The sequence below is a fragment of the Aquarana catesbeiana genome, linkage group LG04 (assembly GCF_042186555.1).
Source record: "Aquarana catesbeiana isolate 2022-GZ linkage group LG04, ASM4218655v1, whole genome shotgun sequence".
Taxonomy (NCBI): Eukaryota; Metazoa; Chordata; class Amphibia; order Anura; family Ranidae; genus Aquarana; species Aquarana catesbeiana.
In genome coordinates this window covers 51,117,279-51,132,281 of record NC_133327.1, presented here as the reverse complement: position 1 = coordinate 51,132,281, position 15,003 = coordinate 51,117,279, and positions in this window count along the sequence as shown.

Sequence of the window (15,003 nt, the reverse complement as noted above, 5' to 3'; positions counted from 1 at the left end):
TTGCTGAAAACATAAATAATGATATTTGAAGCGCTTCACAATGTGCAAAAAAATGAATATATATGAATAAAAATAAATAAATAAATATAAATACTCAAATAAATCCAGCGGTGAGTAAAATTTCCTAAAAAATACAGCAATCAAAATAGTGTAAAATTATAAAAAAATATTAAAAAATTAGTGCCACCAAATGTGTAAAAAAATCCACATAAAAAATCAACATAAAGATAAATATATAGGGATGTATTCAGAAGGATCAATTATACAAGTGTAGAATCCGATTGGTATAAAGCTTTGATCCGGTCCCACTAGCAAAGCTGTTTAAAAACACTTGCTTAATTAAGGTGCTCATTGACATTTATAGTAACAATGTTTCTTTGGCTTCTGTTCACAACCAATGTGAGAATCATAAACAGATCTCATTTAACAGGCAGATAAGAGAAAAAAACAAACATTGTGCAATAGTTAGGATACCAAGGTACACAGGCAAACTTCAATCCACTCACGTGTGCCTTATAATGATAAGGCATATGCAGGTTTTGCTATAGCAGTCAGCCGCCTTAGACAGGAGCAGATTCACTGCAGTACACTGTGTGATACTGCTGATCTGCACAGAGCGTCCTTGGCTCCTCCCACGCGTTGCATCACAGTCACTCCTCCCAAAAGCCCCACCCCCAGCACATATCCTCTTACCCTCCCCTTCCCCAAATGAAAGAGATGTCAGTTGCCATGAAGGGTGTACGATTGCACACCAGTGCACCCCATCTAGGCAAGTTAGTGGAGCCAAGTGCCAGAGAGAGGTTGTTCTGGAAGGGGGGATCTGAGGGAGAATTTGTGCTGGGAGGAGGGATGGAAGGTATATTTGTGTACTGGGTTTTAACCACATTCACGTTTGTGTTATAGCCAAAAGACGGCTACAGCACAGGCTTACTTTGCCAGGAGGGCGTACATGGACGTCCTCCGGTGATTGCGCTGCCCTTGTGCTTGGGGGGTGGAGAATTTAATATTGAAAAATCATAACTGTACTGTACTCAGGGTTAAAAAAATGTGTGGAAGATACTCATTAGAATGAGCACCTCTGGGGGATCAGGGATGGAAAATGATCTGGATGTCCTTGTATATCAAAAATGCAGTAGCACATGTAGCCATGGTGTTAGCACTACTGACAAACAATTCGCCAAATCACCCCACTGCCAAACTTCATGCCTCTATTCCAGAGACAATGAACAGTCTTTTGCAAGCTTTGTTTTTGCTGTTTTATTGGGGGGTACAACTTGAATAGGTCTGGTCTGGTATGGGTTTTAAGGGGAACCCCGCACCAAAATAAAAAAAAATGGTGTGGGGTCCCCCCAAAAATCCATATCAGACCCTTATCCAAGCACGCAACCTGGCAGGCTGCAGGAAAAGAGGGGGAGACGAGAAAGTGCCCCCCCCCCCTGAACCATACTAGGCCACATGCCCTCAACATGGGGAGGGTGCTTTGGGGTAGCGGCCCCCCCAAAGCACCTTATCCCCATGTTGATGGGAACAAGGGCCTCATCCCCACAACCCTTGCCTGGTGGTTGTGGGGGTCTGTGGGCAGGGGACTTATCGGAATCTGGAAGCCCCCTTTAACAAGGGGACCCCCAGATCCCAGCCCCCCCCATGTGAAATGGTAACGGGGTACAAATGTACCCCTACCATTTCACAAAATGTGTGAAAATGGTAAAAAAACACAAGACATGGCTTGGGACAAGTCCTTTATTAACAAATAAAAGTGTCCCACGAAGTCCATTCATCTTCTTCTTCTCTCGCTCCGACGGACCGAAAAAAAAAATAAGCCGCACGCCGCCACCAATCTGCCTCCATGGGAGGCATCCACCATAATGACCAGCCTCTCAGGTGTCAGTTCTTTTATATCTGAGGGTGGGGCCACACGATGATGTCACAAGGAGACCCCTCCCCTCTCTGACGCACGGGGACATCCTTATGGCCTTCCCATAGCGTCAGAGGGGGCGGGGTCACTCGGTTACGTAACTGGGTCGCCCCGCCCCCTCTAACGCTACGGGAAAGCCATAGGGATGTCCCCGTGCCTCAGAGGGGGGCGGGGTCGCCCGGAAATGTCATCATGTGGCCCCACCCTCAGTTATAAAAGAGCTGTCACCTGAGAGGCCGGTCATTACGGCGGGTGCCTCCCATGGAGGCAGATCGGTGGCGGCGTGTGGCTTTTTTTTTTTCTTTTTCGGTCCGTCGGAGTGAGAGAAGAAGATGAATGGACTTCGTGGGACACTTTTATTTTTTAATAAAGGACTTGTCCCAAGCACCTCCAGCCATCCACTGTGGTAACACTCACCGACCTTCCAGCCCTGAGTCCTTGATGAGGAACTTGCCCGGGCCATGCATTCCGACAGCTTCTCCTGCCCCACTGGTCCAGGAGTTTCTTGCCACTGACCATGTGGTGACAGAGACATTGCCAATGACCGTGTAGAGGCAATGTTCCCTCACAGTTCTCCCGGGGCCTCCTCCTGCGATCGCTACACCCCCTCCAGACAGGGGTGTGCTCCTGCGGATGTCTAGCGCTCAATTCCTCAAGTCACCCACTCGACGACTCCTCCCCAGCAGCATGTGACCTCAGCCTATATAGGAGGCCCGCCCCTGCCAATGCCAGTTAGGGATTGGTCAGGGCTCCCACATGGGCTGCCTGCCATTCCAGTTCTAGGCCCAGCCTGCTCTTCCAGAACATTCTCCCTGGAAGCAGGGGAGGCACCTCAGAACTGAAGTACAGGTGGTCACAACCACTGCTACTCTAACCATTCCCAGCCCCAAGATCAAAACAGACAGGCCTAGCTTGCAGCAGAGCAAAGGAAATGAAACCTTCTGATTGCTCGTAGTTTGGAGGAGCCTCTCCCGAATGTCAGATAGCATGAAGGTTTGACAGGGACAGTGCACCCTAGTGTCCATGATATATCTCCTTCCATCAGGCACCCTGGGTGTCGGGCAGAAGCTGACCCTGTAAAATTTGTAAGCTTAATTGGGGAAAACTACGCAAACCCTGCTCGGTACTTGCAGTCCTGGTGGCTGGCTCCATGTGGGCTGCACAACACAGCAGTCCTTCCTTACACATAGAACCGGGGATCTAGCAACCTCCTCCGAACATCCCCCTCTCCTCTGACTGAGACTGAATAGCTCCTGTAGGCTGACCTGCCTTTACAACCAGGACCCGGTCTCTGTGAATGGCACGTCCCAAACTCCATTCTTGTTTAATGTTCTCTAACCGGGCCCAAACTTCACTCTCTGGCACCCGGAGCGGCTTGGGAACATGCAGAAAATCCCAAACCATGTCATCCTCCCACTTTCCCTGTGAGCTATCAATGATGTTCATGGTCTGGGTTGGGACATAAGGATAGTCATAGCCCCACTCCAAGGCAACCCTTCTTTGTACTTCCCGCTGGAACCTTGAGAGCCGGGGTAGCTCCTTAACTTTCCCTCTTCCAGGCCGGACGCAGGCATCTGGGGCCTTAGTGGCCCACGGTCTGTAAGTGGATGCCCTGGTCTGGGTAGTGGAAGGCTGACTATGGAAAGTTCTCCTGGAACATATTGGGATCCATGCTGGGACATGTGGTTCCTCCAATGTATCAGGTGAGGTATCAGCAGGTAGGGAATCCCCGGTCTCCCATTCTTCCTCACTGGAGCCCTCTTCAGGGGATGACCAGGAGAACAACTTTTCCACTGACCCGAACCGTTCCAACACTCTGGGTGAACCCCAATCAATGACCCGGCACTCGCTTACCACATCCAGCTCACCTGTAGTTTCTCCTTCCTGCAGCATGGGCTCCTTCCGGATGGGAACAGCAAAGGTCTTACTAAAGGCCAGCTTCTCAAGGATATCAACCGGAGGCCGCACACTAACTCCTGCAACCCCCGGGCCCCTGGCCAAGCCACAGGTCTTCTCAGCAAACTCTGCTTCATTTATGTCCCTGAACCATTTATGGCACCTGTTGGACGCTCCTCACCATCACTGGCAAGCAATCCTTGGCCCTCTCCGGCCCTCTGAGTGTCCTGCGGCTGCAGCGTGCAAAGTCCTGTGAGCAGATGGATATTGTAATAACTTGCCTCTCGCTGCACTGGCCCTAAGTGGGTTAGTGGAACCCTACAGTGACCACACCGGGCCCAGGCGCTGACTCTGATTGTCGGTAAAAGGCACCTGGAACACAGCATGCACAGCCACTCCACTCCTCCGATCACTCCTAAAGCGAGTCCCCCACAAAGTTCTAAGCGGATGCTGGTATCAATCAGCACCCAGTACTGCACATCAGATAATCGCTGCATAGCGGGCACTCTCCGTCCACCCTCCGTCATCTTCCTCTGCCTCGTGTCTGGCGCGTAGCACGCTGAGTTCTTTTTAGTCCTCCGCTGGGGCGTGACTCCGCTCCACACGCTCGTTGGTTCAGCATGCGAGGAACTGTAAGCAGGCATTTGCAGTGTGCGCCAGAGTGACACCTGGTGGCAGGCGCTGTTGAATTGCAGGCACTGTCCAAGTTTAGTTTTAAAACTGCGTCACAGAAGCTGGAACTGAAAGCAGGCAAACTATACAGCGACCACCATTAACAAAGTAAAGTCTATTCTCCATGATATCCTATTGTGTGGGACTGACCGTGCAGCATCCCGTCAAAGACACCCCCTCGTTGCATACCGTTACTAGGGGCAACAGCAGACATCCACAAATCCCTTTACTGCGTTAAGCAGGATTAATAAAGTCACAACATTTTTATCTTCTCCGCAATGCAGTGAGCAATGCCCGCGCCATGCAGAGCGCTGGACATATTTGTAATCCAGATCGCTCGCCGTGTTTGCCACGGTTGATAGCACAAGGTTACAGTCACTGGTTGCAGAGCTTTTTCTTGGTGGTGAGTGTCCATTGAAACAGCTTGGTACAGGGGCGTGATGGCAGTGCTGATCCTGGATGGTTGCTATGGACAACGACACTTGGCAACAATTCTGCATTTGGTTGTTATGGGCAACAGCATGTGGCAAAAGTCAATTTTAGAGCAAACATAGTCTTTTTCCCTAGTTGTACCCCAAAACTTGGCAAAACAGGCAAAGTCTTCCTTGGCTTTTACGTTTGCTAAGGGCGACGGCCAGCGGGTTAACTGTGAAGGGAGATCTCGGTGGGACCTCCAAGTGTAGCCATGATGTTAGCACTACTGACAAGCAATCCGCCGAATCACCCCACTGCCAGACTTCATGCATCCTTTCCAGAGACAATGAACAGTCTTTTGCAAGCTTTGTTTTTGTTGTTGATTTATTGGGGGATACAACTTGGATAGGGATTGGGATATGGGATGCCCATAGAATTAATCATTGCCATCATACAGTGGGGCAAAAAAGTATTTAGTCAGCCACCAATTGTGCAAGTTCTCCCACTTAAAAAGATGAGAGAGGCCTGTAATTGTCATCATAGGTATACCTCAATTATGAGAGACAAAATGTGGAAACAAATCCCGACAATCACATTGTCTGATTTTTGAAATAATTTATTTGGAAATTATGGTGGAAAATAAGTATTTGGTGACCTACAAACAAGCAAGATTTCTGTCTCTCACAGACCTGTATCTTCTTCTTTAAGAGGCACCTCTGTCCTCCACTCATTACCTGTATTAATGGCACCTGTTTGAACTTGTTATCAGTATAAAAGACACCTGTCCACAACCTCAAACAGTCACACTCCAAACTCCACTATGGTGAAGACCAAAGGGCTGTCGAAGGACAACAAAAACAAAATTGTAGATTGCACCAGGCTGGGAAGACTGAATCTGCAATAGGCAAGCAGCTTGCTGTGAAGAAATCAACTGTGGGAGCAATAATTAGAAAATAGAAGACATACAAGACCACCGATAATCTCCCTTGATCTGGGGCTCCACGCAAGATCTCACCCGGTGGGGTCAAAATGATCACAAGAACGGTGAGAAAAAATCCCAGAACCACACAGGGGGACCTAGTGAAAGACCTGCAGAGAGCTGGGACCAACGTAACAAAGGCTACCATCAGTAACACACTACGCCGCCAGGGACTCAGATCCTGCAGTGCCAAACGTGTCCCCCTGCTTAAGCCAGTACATGTCCGGGCCCTCTGAGGTGTGCTAGAGAGCATTTGGATGATCCAGAAGAGGATTGGGAGAATGTCATATGGTCAGATGAAACCAAAGTAGAACTGTTTGGTAGAAACACAACTCGTCCTGTTTGGAGGAGAGAGAATGCTGAGTTGCAACCAAAGAACACCATACCTACTGTGAAGCATGGGGGTGGCAACATCATGCTTTGGGGCTGTTTCTCTGCAAAGGGAATGGGACGACTGATCTGTGTACATGAAAGAATGAATGGGGCCATGTATCGTGAGATTTTGAGTGCAAACCTCCTCCCATCAGCAAGGGCATTGAAGATGAAATATGGTTGGGTCTTTCAGCATGACAATGATCCCAAACACACCACTCGGGCAATGAAGGAGTGGCTTCGTAAGAAGCATTTCAAGGTCTTGGAGTGGCCTAGCCAGTCTCCAGATCTCAACCCCATAGAAAAACTTTGGAGGGAGTTGAAAGTCTGTGTTGCCCAGCAACAGCCCCAAAACATCACTGCTCTAGAGATCTACATGGAGGAATGGGCCAACATACCAGCAACAGTTAGTGACAACCTGGTGAAGACTTACAGAAAACGTTTGACCTCTGTCATTGCCAACAAAGGATATATAACAAAGTATTGAGATGTACTTTTGATATTGACAAAATACTTATTTTCCACCATAATTTGCAAATAAATTCTTTCAAAAATCAGACAATGTAATTGTCTGGATTTGTTTCCACATTTTGTCTTTCATAGTTAAGGTATACCTATGATGACAATTACAGGCCTCTCTCATCTTTTTTAGTGTTAGAACATGCACAATTGGTGGCTGACGAAATACTTTTTTGCTCCACTGTATTTACAGATTCCATATACTTTTATCATAGTGAGAGCCTGAAGATTGAACGTGCATACTTGACTAAGTAGAAATCTTCTCCTGCTGCTCCCTGCAGACTGTTACTCCCTCTGCATCTCCATGCAGACAACTGTTCCTAAGGGTATTCCATCCGTCACCGTGTGAGGGACAGAAACATCACTTTTGACTGTGTAAAAGTAATGGTCTTAGATCTCTTCACCTCCTGCCCAAACTTGCTTCCTCTTGCTCAACTGGTTTCCTCCTGTACAACTTCTAATTACATTTGAGATATAACACATCCTCTTCTAATGGGTATGAAGAACTCACTCTGAATAAGCCCCTCTACTGGCTCTACTGGCACCTCCAGCCATCCACTGTGCCCGGACCATGCGTTTCGACAGCTTCTCCTGCCCCTCTGCTCCAGGAGTTCTCTGCCACCGACCGTGTGGTGACAGAGACATTGCCAATGACTGTGTAGAGGCAATGTTCCCTCACAGTTCTCCCTGGGCCTCCTCCTGCGATCGCTACATCCCCTCCAGACAGGGGTGTGCTCCTGCGGCTGTCTAGCACTCCATTCCTCACGTCACCCAGTCGACTACTCCTCCCCAGCAGCATGTGACCGCAGCCTATATAGAAGGCCGCCTGCTGCCAATGCCAATTAGGGATTGGCCAGGGCTCCCACATGGGCTACCTGCCACTCCAGCTCTAGGCCCAGCCTCCTCTTCCTGAATATTCTCCCTGGAAGCAGGGGAGGCGCCTCATAACTGAAGTACAGGTGGTCACACCCACTGCTTCTTTAACCATTCCCAGTCCCAGATTAAAAGAGACAGGCCTAGCTTGCAGCAAAGGCCTGCCTAAATTTGCCTGTGCTGAACAACCTAGTAAAACAACCCTTACTAGCACCTACCTTTTGGTAGAGGGTGCTACACATGCAATGCAAAGCTGCAACTAGCAAAGAAAGCAGATAACTGTCGTGCATGAAAAAGGGTATATACATGTAGGAATCTGCTGCCCTCTACTGTCTGTATTAGTAAATGCCTGGACTGCTGATATATTATGTGAAAAAGAGGGGATAGGTATGGCGCTGCTCTTATTAAGAGGTGACCTACAACCTCTAAATACTTGAGGGGTGTGTGTCACAGGTGCATTTAGTACAAAAAGTGACAATAAAAGTACAGAAAATAAATACTTGTATATTCACAAACTGCGCTCAGAAATGTGTATATTTCTGAAACCGGTTTCACAGCAACAATATACATCAGTCATATATATTGTTTTTTTTTTGCACAGAAATGTCACTTTGAATTGCAGGTTTTGCACAGGATTGTGTTTATTTTATTTTATTTTCGTTTGAACATAACAATATATATTATATATAAGCGGTTAGGAAGTTTACACAGTAGGATTTTTTTGTGAATATACAAATATTTATTTTCTGCACTTTTATTGTCACTTTTTGCACTAAATGCCCCTGTGACACACACCCCTCAAGTATTTAGAGGATGTAGGTCACCTCCAAATAAGAGCAGCGCCATACCTATCCCCTCTTTTTCACATTTCTCCTAGATTTACCTTAGGGTGAATTTATTGATAGAGGCTGCAGCTCCTCATTTTTCATTTTCACCATAAGCGCGGGGGTCTAACAATTTTTTTCACTGCTGATATATTATGTATGCACTTCCTGTCTTTGGATTGGGTTGAAAACCCTAGGAAGAGGAAATGGACAGAGAGAAAGTTTGAGACACATATCCTGCTAAATCCAGACCAGAAGGGATTGATTGGCAATGCTTCTATGTTTAATAGCTTACTATTGTTCTTCTGGATGTTTATATTTGAGGACTAGTGACAGAGTATATCTGCCCCATTGGTGCCCGATAGCTAGGTCTGTGCTACTGTATGTGTGGTGGTCACCTTCCAGTATATTGGTAGGTGAACCTGTTTATTGCAATAGAGTTTATATGCAGCCCCTGTTGTTCTAATTAACCCTGTCCTTTCTGGTCTGGGATTCTATAGCTAGTTTTAGCTAAGGGCTCAATAGCATAGGCCAGAGTCAGGTTAGGCATCCGACAGTCACTTCTAGTAGTTAGAGATCTGGTTGCATGACAGGGCAGAAACAACTAGAGACTAAGACGTAGAGTAGATAGGCTGACTCTGTCTTCCAGTGCCACCTCAGAGTTTTGGCTGGTGAGAATCTGCATTCCATTCTGGTTTGGTAAGGGTTGGAGGATCTCACCATCACCACTGATCTTGTCTTCTAGGCTCGAACACAAGACGGGTGCCACAATGTGATCATCCTCAGGGGCCCCTGAAGCTGAAATTTACTGCAACATTCATCTGGAGGTACCCTTATTAATAACTATATATACCCCAGTATATGTGCACAATTCCACTAAGACTCTTGTTGGGCTCTTTGCTGATAATAATATAATAATATCTGTTTGTATATTGGATGTATGTACTATTAGTAATATTTTCCTATATAATGATTGCATTATTTCTATACTGGTGTATATCTATACAGTATATGTTTGGTTAATGTTATATGCTGCCTGCAGTAGTTCTACTCCCAATTACTTTGTTTAGATGATTGGGTAATATCCCAGGAAGGGAATTCCCTCCGTGGTGATATGACCAGAAGTGGGAGCGGTTGCCTGTCAAAACCAGGTACCCCCCCAATTGCTTACGTGGGGGGAAGGGGGTGAAAAAAAAGTGGAACTTCTCCTTTTGAATGAAGGTCTGTTTTAATGCTATACATATACTTTGAAGTATTTTTTTTACGTGACTTGACAACATGCCTTATGCACTATATTTCCATATATATATACTGTATATACACACTATGTTATCAAAAGTACATGAATGGTTGATAGAAGTCAGCAGAGTTTCTGCTCATTTACTAAGCTCTGGAGCAACTACAACTTGTAGAGTGCAACTTCACTTTGCAAAGTGCACAGTCTATTTGCCTTTAGTAAATCAACCCCATTGTGTTCATCTCTGTTGAATAACACGTGTATTTATGTATATATATATATATATATATATATTATATATATATATATATGTATACTGTATTACCAAAAGTATTGGGACACCTGCACATGAACTTCAATGGCATCCCAGTCTTAGTCTGTAGGGTTCAATATTGAGTTGGCCCACCCTTTGCAGCTATAACAGCTTCAACTCTTCTGGGAAGGCTGTCCACAAGGTTTAGGAGTGTGTTTATGGGAATGTTTGACCATTCTTCCAGAAGCACATTTGTGAGGTCAGGCACTGATGTGGAAGAGAGAGCCTGGCTAGCAGAATCCACTACAATTCATCCCAAAGGTGTTCTATTGGGTTGAGGTCAGGAATCTGTGCATGCCAGTCAAGTTCCTTCACTCCAAACTTGCTCAACCATGTCTTTATGGACCTTGCTTTGTGCACTGTTGCACAGTCATGTTGGAACAGGAAGGGGTCATCTCCAAACTGTTCCCACAAAGTTGGGAGCATGAAATTGTCCAAAATGTCTTGGTATGCTGGCTCCTTAAGAGTTGCCTTCACTGGAACTAAGGGGCCAAGCTCAACCCCTAAAAAACAACCCCACATCATAATCCCCCCTCCACCAAATGATTTGGACCAGTGCACAAAGCAGGGTCCTTAAAGACATGGATCAGTGAGTTTGGGGTGGAGGAACTTGACTGGCTAGCTATAACAGCTTCAACTCTTCTGGGAAGGCTGTCCACAAGGTTTAGGAGTGTGTCTATGGGAATGTTTGACTATTCTTCCAGAAGCACATTTGTGAGGTCAGGCACTGATGTTGACGAGAAGGCCTGGCTTACAGTCTCTGCTCTAATTCATCCAAAAGGTGTTCTATAGGGTTGAGTCTGTGCAGGTCAGTCAAGTTCCTCCACCCCAAACTCATTCATCCATGTCTTGGTCCATTAGTTCCAGTGAAGGGAATTACTAAGGCTTCAGCATACTAAGACATTTTGGACAATTTCATGCTCCCAACTTTGTGGAAACCATTTGGGGATGGCCCCTTCCTGTTCCAAGATGACTGCGCACCAATGTACAAAGCAAGGTCCATAAAGACATGGATGATCAAGTTCGGGGTTGAATAACTTAACTGGCCTGCACAGAGTCCTAACCTCAACTCAATAGAACACATTTGGGATGAATTAGAGCGGAGACAGGCCTTATCGTTCACATCAGTGCCTGACCTCACAAATGCGCTTGAATGCGGAAGAATGGACAAACATTCCCATAGAGACACTCCTAAACCTTGTGGACAGCCTTGCCAGAAGAGTTGAACCTGTTATAGCTGCAAAGGGTGGGCCAACTCAATATTGAACCCTGACTTGGGTTACATTAAAGTTCATGTGCCTGTAAAGGTTGGCGCCCCAATACTTTTGGTAATATAGTATATATATATATATATATATATATATATATATATATATATATTTTTTTTTAATTTAGGGGCTCACCTGCTTAGATAAAATATCTGCGTTATACAGGGCGCTTTTATTTAAACAGACCTGACCACTTCTAGAGAGACCAGGATTGTTCACCTTTACAAACAAATTGCCTATGCAGGTAAGGAATGATGATTAAAACAAACTGTGCAGCTCTGACTAAAGTTGAATGCTACCTTTGCTATAGGTGTAGTCCATTTACATATCTTATGAAGCCTGACTGGAATACTCCCAGGATGTTGCTTAGTACTCCCAGGATGTTGCTGAATGAGGCCTACTTGTCACTGCTCACCTCCACCATTTTAGGACTGAGCTCTTTCTCTGATTCAAACCCATACCTTCCAACATTTTGAGATGGGAATGAGGGACACCTACTTGCAAACATATGTAGGCATACGACCCGCTCCCTGCCACACCCCCTTAAAGGAGAATTAACCCCAAAAAAGGTTAATTAAATCCACAAGGACTTTTTTTGCCACATTCCTTTATATTGGCTTTTAACATTTACAAATGCAGGAATTTAGAATTTAGATGAAAGGTTTAGCACTGGGAAACACTTTTTGAAACACTTTTTGAAAGATAAAAAGAGCATTTTATATACAACTATATGGATAGGACCATAATGAGGGACAAATGAGGGGGAAAGAAGGACAGCGGGACATTGCTCCAAATCAGGGACAGTCCCTCGAAATCAGGGACAGTTGAAGTTATGCAAACCCCCTCACATACTTTTTTCTCCCCCCTGATGCCGTAGCTCTGAGCTCAGCATTTGAGAGCTCATTCCTGTGATGGCGGAGGTGAGCAGTGATGACTAGGCCTCACTTAGCAACGTCCTGGGAGTATTCCAGTCAGGCTTCATAAAGTATGTAAATGGGCTACACCTTTAGCAAGGGCTTTATTCAACTTTAGTCAGAGCTGCACAGTTTTTTTTTTAATCTACAGATGCCACTTATCGTTATAGGCAGTTTTGTGGTAAAGGTGAACTATCCCTTTGATGCGGTACTTCAGCTAGAAACAAAAATGTACAAGTCAGCAGTTACAAATACTGTAGCTACTGACTTTAAATAATAGGACACATACCTGTCCAAGGATCCAGCATGGTCCTCACACGAGCCGGCTTTTTGGCCCGTTTCGGGTCCAGGTGTCGGCATGTTTACTTTGGGATGCCGGCTGAGGCTGCTTGCGGCTTCACAGTTGGCCTCCCACTGCGCATGTGCAAGCCATGCTGCACATTGTGAATGGACTTGTAGCTTTTTAGGGCCTGTGACGGGCAGGGAAGGAGGGGGGAGGGGTACTTTCACTCAGATCGCTGCAGTTTTCCGAGCGGAAGTGGGAGTGTGTACCTGTCTAAAAAAAAATAAATAAATAAAAAAAAAAAATAAGGTGAGCGGGTGGAGGCAGAGAGACAGACATGCAGAACTTCCTGTTTTGGGTGAAGTTCTGCTTTCAATCGCAAAACTGTTGAATTTCCACAGTTAATTACTCAGCAAAAAAATCAGCATACTATTAAAAGAAAATGTAATTTTACTGTTCCTTGGTTTTCCCTACAGCTCTGTCATCTTGTCTTATTTGCCGTTTTAAAGGTCACTCTAAAAGTGTTATTTTAAATTATAGATGGAACATGGCAGGCTGATTCTGCCTCTGGCTTCTTGTATGTCCTAGATACACCAAAAGGGAGACCTATGCAATTCCTGACTCTCTTCCTGTCCTCCTGGGAGATTTGGATTCCGCTGCCCACCTTTGTGTGTCTCCCAGCAAATCCTGTTATATCCTTCAAAATATAAAAGAAAAACCAGAAGGGGTGGCAAGAGCCCCTTATATTCCGTGCAGAACTTTCCCCAAGAGACTGTCAGGTGAGGTAGAAAGAAATCCTGGATAGCCGCACTCTGGGATAAGGACATCTTTATTTCAATAAAATCCAACAATACAGTCAATTGCAGAGACGTACAGGGTGGTAGACCTCTAACGCGTTTCACATCATTTGGATGCTTATTCGTAGCTAGAGAGGGATAGAAGTAGTGTGGTATAGATAGAAAAGTCAAAAAGTAAAAGGGGGGGGGGTGGGATATGCATGCCGGTAAAACAACCAATCACCGTGCTGCATAGCAAACCCACCCTCTCAGTGTGATTAAAACAATACTGATCCCATTAAAAAACTACACCTGCTAAAAGAGGAGAGAAAACATCCATTGTTAACCTAACCAAAATGCATAAAGAAAAATATAAGTAGACAAAACTGTCATGCCAATAAAAATCAGCACAAACTTATAAAAATAACTGAAAAAAAGAGAAAAGAAAAGGCAGGTATTGGATGCTAAAAACCCTCCATAGCAGGTGAAGCCGCAACAATGGAACAAACTTGAGTAATTGGGAGTGCTAAAAAAGTGTCAAAGCACTCTCACAACCGTAAAACAGCAAATGTGCATAAGCAGTTTAAATGAAATATACACACATTTTCATGAGATCAAAGTACAAGCATATTAGACATGAGATCAGCGTGTATATACATTAAACATGAAATTTAGAGATATATGCACATTACTCCTCCAACTCCTCCAATCATTCTTAACCACTTGTATTTTATAGACGAGAGAGTTGACAAAAATATATGCAGTGAAAAATATATACATAGATCTGAAAAAGGGGTCGGTCCAACTACCCAAAAGAGTGGTTACAAATGTATCAAAAGTATCAAACATGTAGCATCGCATCCAAAGCACTGGTGTCAGATAAGTCTTTACTTTCTGAAAAGAAAAAACAGTAAAAAACAGACAAACAGAAGCATGAAAATGGATAAGACACCAGATGAACCACAAAAAAGTATAGATAAATATCCATTGTTGTTGATATTAAACTCCCATGACAATATCATGTTAGCTGTGCGGTCAATAATGAAAAGGTATGTGATCAACCACATAGGAAACATAGAAAAACCCAACAAAGGAGCCAAAACAAAGAACCGAATGAACTATTAAATGAATGCAATTTCCACATAGATCAACATGCTGGCAGACTATGCTACAACAGCAAATGTATAGAGACCATAAGTCTCACTCCATGTGCTGAAATAGGTTGAGTTGAATAATAACACGAAAGAGAGTAACCTCAAACGCTCACAGATATAGTAGGGTAGCTATAGAATCTGCATCAAACAAAGCCCAGACCTGCATCCAAAAGAAAAATTAAGAATTATTAAGGCAGCCTTGCTACATAGTACCATGCGATTAGAAATTCCCAAAGTCTCACTTCTCGTGCTGCAAAACACCATGGCTCACTATAAGAATACCATACATCTAGAGTGGAATTGGCAAAAATAATAAAGCCAAAAGGCAAAAAGAGCAAAATGTTCTATAACAAACCTAACAGCATTGAGCCATGTATTCGGAGACTCGAGAGAGTCTCACTTGAAGTGCTGCAGCATATCACAGTTGACTGTCAAAAAAGTATGTCAATGGGACTATAGCTTAGTATATCTGACTAGATAAAACTAGTTTTTTATATTATATATTATTAAGGCGGCCTTGCTACATAATACCATGCAATTAGAGATTCCCGAAGTCTCACTTCTCGTGCTGCAGGACGCCACGGCTTGCTATTA